At 46.1% G+C, this 6,647-nt stretch overlaps 1 non-coding gene across 1 annotated transcript; it reads left to right on the top strand.

Annotated features, from left to right (window-relative positions):
• Positions 1 to 6,239: 6,239 nt before the first annotated feature.
• Positions 6,240 to 6,311, top strand: trnaw-cca (transfer RNA tryptophan (anticodon CCA)). Its single transcript has one exon. It is a non-coding gene; the product is annotated as a tRNA-Trp (tRNA).
• The last annotated feature ends 336 nt before the right edge of the window (positions 6,312 to 6,647 follow it).

Genomic DNA, 6,647 nt, shown 5'->3' with positions numbered 1-6,647 from the left:
CACTGGTACAACAGCCCCAACAGAGGGGAGTTGACCAGTGAGCTCCCTCTGCTGATCGGGAATGAGGAGGCTCACCTGAAACAACTTCTGTCCCACACTGCAAGTTCTCAATCCTTCTCCTCCACTGCCCTTTACAGAAATGTCACGTATCACCCAGCCACCGTGTTCACTTCCACATCCTCACAGTGGGGCCACAGAGGCTCCTACCGTCTCCCCGCGATCATTGAACTCACCCAGTTTGTATAATTAAACCCGGAACACGTGCCCGGCAAAGGGCAGGAGAAGCCAGATAGTCTGTCAGCTCGGTCTATCACAGAAAGTATTGGTATTCATGGTGCTGACAGCAATTATTAATCGTCTCACAGACCTCAATTATTTTTATGCGATGAATTGATCGAGTATCGTTACCACGTCAGTGCGGCAGATCTTAACCCCTCGACCACCAGGGAACAGTTATGATAGATGTTGATATATTTATATATATTTATATAGGAACCTGAATATCAACGGCTAGTTACCTTGACCTCATGGCGAACAGCAGTGCATCTAACTTTGAGTGAAGTAAATTGTTCCACAATGAAACCCATTTCATCTTTTGTTCCCTTTTAAACGCTAGAAACTGAGACAGGGGGAATAAATAGAGAAATAAAAGCACAGGGATATAGACAAGATGAAGAGAGAAGGGGAAAGATACTGTCCCCACCCAGAACTAATGCAGAAACCCCTCTGTTGTGCTCTGGGTGGCCACCCGCAGCCTGGATACACTAACGGGAGAACACCAGCGGCAGGTCGGGGCCATAAAAGGAACGGCGAGCGGCCCTGGGAGCAGCTTGGAGGTCCCGGGAGACTACTTCAGGGAGCAGCGCGAGCCGGTGCAGGAGGGTGGCGGCAGCGAAGTGTGATGTCATCAAGGTCCAGGTCAGTGATTGGAGCGTCGGCAGATACAGCAGGAGCGGCGAGATCGGGACGAAGGAGCGGCGAGAGACTGTGGAGGGATGTGATCGGGGCCCAGGGGAGGCATGAGTTCAGGGCCAGGCGCCCAGGGGCAGCACAGACCAGCCCACACTGTGATATGTGTGCACACTGGGTCTGTGCAGCAGAGCTGGTCTCCAGTCGTCTTGTTTAACCCTTGCCACTGGACGAATACTTCGCTCTGTGAAGCCCGTGTGATGGCTGGGGTGCAACGGCCAGCACACGTTAAAAAAATCCACGCACAGGCATCTTCCTCCCTTCAACATACATTTCACGGCCTGGAATATTGAAACACCTGTGAACTCATCCTTTTTTGGCGAGGAAGCAAGCCATCCTCTCTTCGAGGTACTGCCTATGATGATGATGAACTGGATTTGCTGCTGTCCGCGGGCAGCAGGTGATGAAAGCGGGAGTGAGAGGGTGAGTGACAGGTGGGCACTGCTTCTGATGCTGTCTGACCCACGCTGGGAGTGGCCGGGGATTTTAAAGCCCTTTCATTGCACCAATGCAGGGTAAATGAAACTGTGTTTCAGGAACCTTCATGTTTGCAAACATGGACAATTTGCACTGTAGACCTCGTGGTGCAACGGTAGTGTGTCTGACTCCCGATCAGACAGCTGTGTATTCAAATCATGTTGGGATCATTGTTCTTCAAAAGTTGCATACTTCTTTGCTGTTTGGCAATAACCTGACACTTGCTCCAATGTTTGTTTCCCTGGTGTCAAGCACAGATATGCCAGATGCCTTCATTTACTTCATGCAACAAGACAGAAAAGTTCAAAATTTTAATGAACTAACATTCTGGATGGCCGAGCCGTTGAAGGTGCTGCGTTCAGTTTGCAGTCTGCTCTGAAAGCGCGGTTTCAAATCCCTTTTCTTATTTTCAGTCATTAAGCAAAACTCATTTGCTTGGCACCACGACCAGCTCCTTAAAAGTGGGATTCAGCAGTTCACCTGCTCGCTAAACATTTCTGTCTGACCGGGTGCTGAAAGTGGCGATGTTTCCGCAGTGTAGCGGTTAACACGTTCGCCTCACACGCGAAAGCTCACCGGGTGGGAATATTTTTTGGAGCTTTCTCCTCATGCATGCTCAGGGCGAGATTGTTCTCCTGTGAAAGGTCATATGATCAGAAACATGTAAGGATTAGGAGCTGGAGTAGGCCATTCGGCCCCTCGAGCCTGGTCCACCATTCAAGAAGATCCTGGCAGTTCTTCGACATCAAGTTTAAACATCTGGGGCGGAGCCAACAGGCGCCTGGCTGCAATCAGTGAAAAAACGTTTGCTTTAGCAGAAGCACAGCGAGCTCAGTTGATACAGCGTGAGATTTTTAATCTCAGATTCTCGGGTTCGAACACCAAGTTTGTTGATTACTTTTTAACTACATTTTATGTTGCTTTCACGGGAATACATCGGTAATTAACCGATGATCTTCTTTTGCACAAATAAAGAAATTCTAACTGAAGGAGATTCCATAATTGGATAATTTATCTCTGCTCTGCAAGTTAACTCTTAAACCATAAACCATTTTACACACTGCTTTCGGGGTCTGGTTCAAAATGTTCATTGCTGGTAACATCAACAGGAGACTGGGGAAACAGTGAGACTGACTTTAGAGCAAGGGTCTGGTTATTGTGAAACACCAAAGAAAATATACATTCTGGAAGAATAACATCGAAAGGAAATGAGACCCGACACCCAGAAAGAAGTGTGAAGACAGAAGATGAAATGCTGCATCCCTTTCTGCAAAAAATTCCTTTCACAAACATTTCTCTGACCGAAGCTGCACAAAACAAAAATGTTCGTTTCAAAGTCATTAAACTCCCGAATTTCCGCTTCACCAGAATCTCCTGAATCAGATGCCTCTAGTTTTGCCCACTCAATCCATGTCCCTTTGCAATGTTCTGCTTCCACCCACACTATGAAATGTGCCGCTAACTTATAGAATCATGGAATGGTTACAGCACGGAAGGCCATTCGGCCCGTCGAGCCCGTGCCGACTCTCAGCGAGTCCCACTCCCCCGCCCTTTTAACGTAGCCCTGCAATTGTTTTTCCTTCAGACACTTATCCAACTCCCGTTTGAAAGATAAGATTGAGTCTGCCTCCACCACCCTTTCAAGCCGTGCATTCCAGATCCTAACCACTTGCTGCTAAATGGTCATCTCCTGTTGCTATGTGTAAAGTCTGGGAAACACGAGATCAATTCCTGCCACACTCACAGACTTCCTAAATATCGCACCGTCTTTCTATTCTCATAAAACCAGCTCCTGAATTGTAGGCCAGCTGTGTAGGTGAAAGCTCTGGTTATGTTCCTAACATCACTTCAATTGCAGTGTTTCCGTAGTGTAGTGGTTGTCACATTTTCTTCACCCGCGAATCTTTGGTTCGAAACTGGGCGGAAACATTTTGAAAACCCGTTTAATTAAATATTAGAAAAAATGGATTTATTCGTATTAATGTTTCAATATTAACAAAACACAATGTCCCACAGCCTTGTTAAATTTTCTGATATCTATGTTCATTTCTGTATACACTCAAACTCGACACTTGAACTGAATGCTCATAAAAGTATTGGAGTGGGAACTCACTGGATAACAGCACAGCTGGCAATGTTTGCAGAATATAGTCGTGACACCAAAGCACACAATGACAAGCTGGAACTGTGCGGCACAGTATCCTCGGGGAAAACAGTTGAAGTCCCTGAGAGGGCTTAAACCACCAACTTTTTGGTTAACAACCGAACACGCTAACCCATTGCGCCACAGAGACTGACACAAGTGCATATTGCAAGAAATCCCAAACCAGGGCGTCCGTCAGTTAAAGCTTCAGATTGCTCCGATCAGTTGGAACTTGTCCACTCTCAGTTGCACTTTTCCCAAATAAAGGGTGGGACATTCATTGTGGATGTGTGGAAGCAGTCTGATCCCGCACACTGCAGACACTTCCATGTCACTGCCAACCAGCTCTCCCACAACCGGTGTGATCTACCTCCCAGCCTTCTGGTGCCTTGTCTGTGACAAAGTATTCTGATTGTCCCGAAACCTTATTAGGTTTGAATTCCTTTTCAGCTCCTGACTGCGGATATTCCTGTGATTAAACGGGAACTAAATGCTTGCAGGGACAGTTGGATTCACCATTTCTTTGCTTGGTGAAATTTCAAAGATTGAAAGTGACGCACATCAACCCCAAACCTCGTCAACTACTCGCTAACCGCTACACGCTGCTCCCGTGAGATGGAAGCCCAGTTGCTGTTTCAAGCTTGAATGCAGGTACAAGCAGAACTCATTCAAAGAAAGTCCAAGTCCCTGAGGCACCTGATTATTTGCACCAAACTCCTTTGTAAAGAGTTGAGGTTCGTGTGGGGTGATTTGGGCACATCTTTCCCCATACTACAACACTTCAAACATAACTCAACTGCTGTAAAGCGCTTTGGGGCGTCATGAGTTCCTGAAAGGCACTGCAGAAATGCAAGTCTTCCTTTGCAAAATTTCTATGCAATTTCAAAACTCGCCGGCAAAATAATGGACTCGTCCAGGATTGGAACCCAGGACTTCTCACAAATTTCATTTAACTTCGACTCATCTAAAGTCACACCTTTAGATCAATGAACCAACTGCTTGGCAATCATAACGGTAATGTATAGCCATTATAAAAGCAAGTTTTTGTGTGTGGCTACTCTTGATTAGAGAAGCACGTGAGACCGAATCAGTGACTTTGCTTTTTCGACCTGTCTTCTGAAGCGCCGCACGATCCCACTCCGACAGTCAATGAGCTGTTGGGACGTTAGTGTCTCCAGGCTGTGGGTGGCCACCCCGAGTGCAGCAGAGGGGTTTCTGCATTAGTTCTGGGTGGGGACAGTATTTCCCTTTCTCTCTTCCTCTTGTCTGTATCCCTTTGCTTTTACTTCTCTATTTATTCCCCCTGTCTCAGTTTCTAGTGTTTAAAAGGGAATAAAAGATGAAATGGGTGTCACTGTGCAACAATTTCTCTCGCTCAGTTAGATTCACGACCGTTGTGCCATGAGGTCCCGACAGCTTGCCGTTGACATACAGGTTCATATATAAATATATATTTTTATATTTATACAAATTATCGAAGCTGTTCCCTGGTTGAGGGGTTAAGATCCCGAGCATTAACCCTTTCCATTCTCAATCAGTTCATCGCAGAAACATAATCGAGGTGTGTGAGAGGATTAATGATTACTGTAATCGCCGTTAATAACCCCACTACTATCTGTTACAGAATGAGCTTGCACACTCTCCTGCTTCTCCTGCCCTTTGCCGGACACATGTCCCGGGTTTAATTTTACAAACTGGGCGAGTTTGCTGATCGCGGGGAGACGGTAGGAGCCTCTGTGGCCCCACTGTGAGGATGTGGAAGTGAACACGTGACATTTCTGTAAAGGGCAGCGGAGGAGAAGGATTGAGAACTTCCAGTGTGGGACAGAAGTTGTTTCAGGTGAGCCAACACATTCCTGATCCTCCTCTCTTCTTAGGTAATCCCGGAGTCGAGGATGACTTGCTTCCACATTAAAAATCAGTGGTGATCAGCACAGAGGGAGCTCACTGGTCAGCTCCAGTTTGTTGAGGTCACTGTGCCAGAGGTTTCCCTAGTGTCGTGGTTATCACGTTTGCTTTGCATATGCAAGGTCACCGGTTCGATGCCGGGCGAGAACATTGTGTTGACATTTCCTATAGGGGAACAATCGGAGGTGAGTCTTATTTCCTGGCAAATGCTAACTGACCTGCTGAAATTTCCAGCATTTGCTGTTTTTATTTGCTCTTTATTCTCCTAGCAAAAGGAATCCCTTATTCCTTAATTGCTCTTTATTTCACCAATAAAGAGATAACTTTTAGCGAGAGAAAATGGATCCACTGGGGAACTTTGGCGTGTCGGAATAACCGGTGCTGTTAAATTTGACAAAAGTTGCACCAGATTCCTGGTGTCGCCAGCGATGAGGATTTTGAACCAGACTCCTAAAACACAGTGTGTAAAATGGGATATGGTTGAACAGTTAACATGCAAAGCACAGAACAAATGATTGAATTATCGACTGTCCCTCAGTCAGCATTTCTTTCATTGTACAAAAGAAGATGACGGGTTAATTAATGATGCTTTCCCGTGAAAACAACACAAAAGTTAAACAAAAACATACGGTGACTGGCAGGTGAGCGCTTCTTCTGATACCTGGTGGGAATGGGCAGGTATTTTAAAGCCCCTTGTATTGCGGAATCTTCATATAGACGAACATCTCACACTCCCTCTGTAGACCTTGTGGCGCAACGGTAGCCCGTCTGACTCCAGATCAAAAGGTTGTGTGTTCAAATCACGTCAAGGTCACTGCTCTTTTGGGTAATCCCGGAATTAATATTTTCTTTGCTGTTTGGCAATAACCAGACCCTTGCTCCAAGGTCTGTCTCACTGTTTCCCCGGTGTCAGGCAGAGAAACACCTGTTGCCCTCATTTATTTCTTGTGACAAGACACAAAAGTTCAAAATCAACCTGCAGGTGGCCATATACAGCACTGGATAGTCAGGACAGCCGAGCGGTCTAAGCTGTTGTGTTCAATCTGCTCTGAAAGTGTGGGTTTGAATCCCACTTCTAGCACCTTTTATTTTTAGTCATTAAGCAAAACTCATTTGCTTGGCACAACGATCAGCTCCTAAAAAGTGGGAT

The sequence above is a fragment of the Pristiophorus japonicus genome, unplaced genomic scaffold, assembly GCF_044704955.1.
Source record: "Pristiophorus japonicus isolate sPriJap1 unplaced genomic scaffold, sPriJap1.hap1 HAP1_SCAFFOLD_182, whole genome shotgun sequence".
NCBI classification, from domain to species: Eukaryota; Metazoa; Chordata; class Chondrichthyes; family Pristiophoridae; genus Pristiophorus; species Pristiophorus japonicus.
This window is presented reverse-complemented; position numbering and strand designations above follow the sequence as displayed.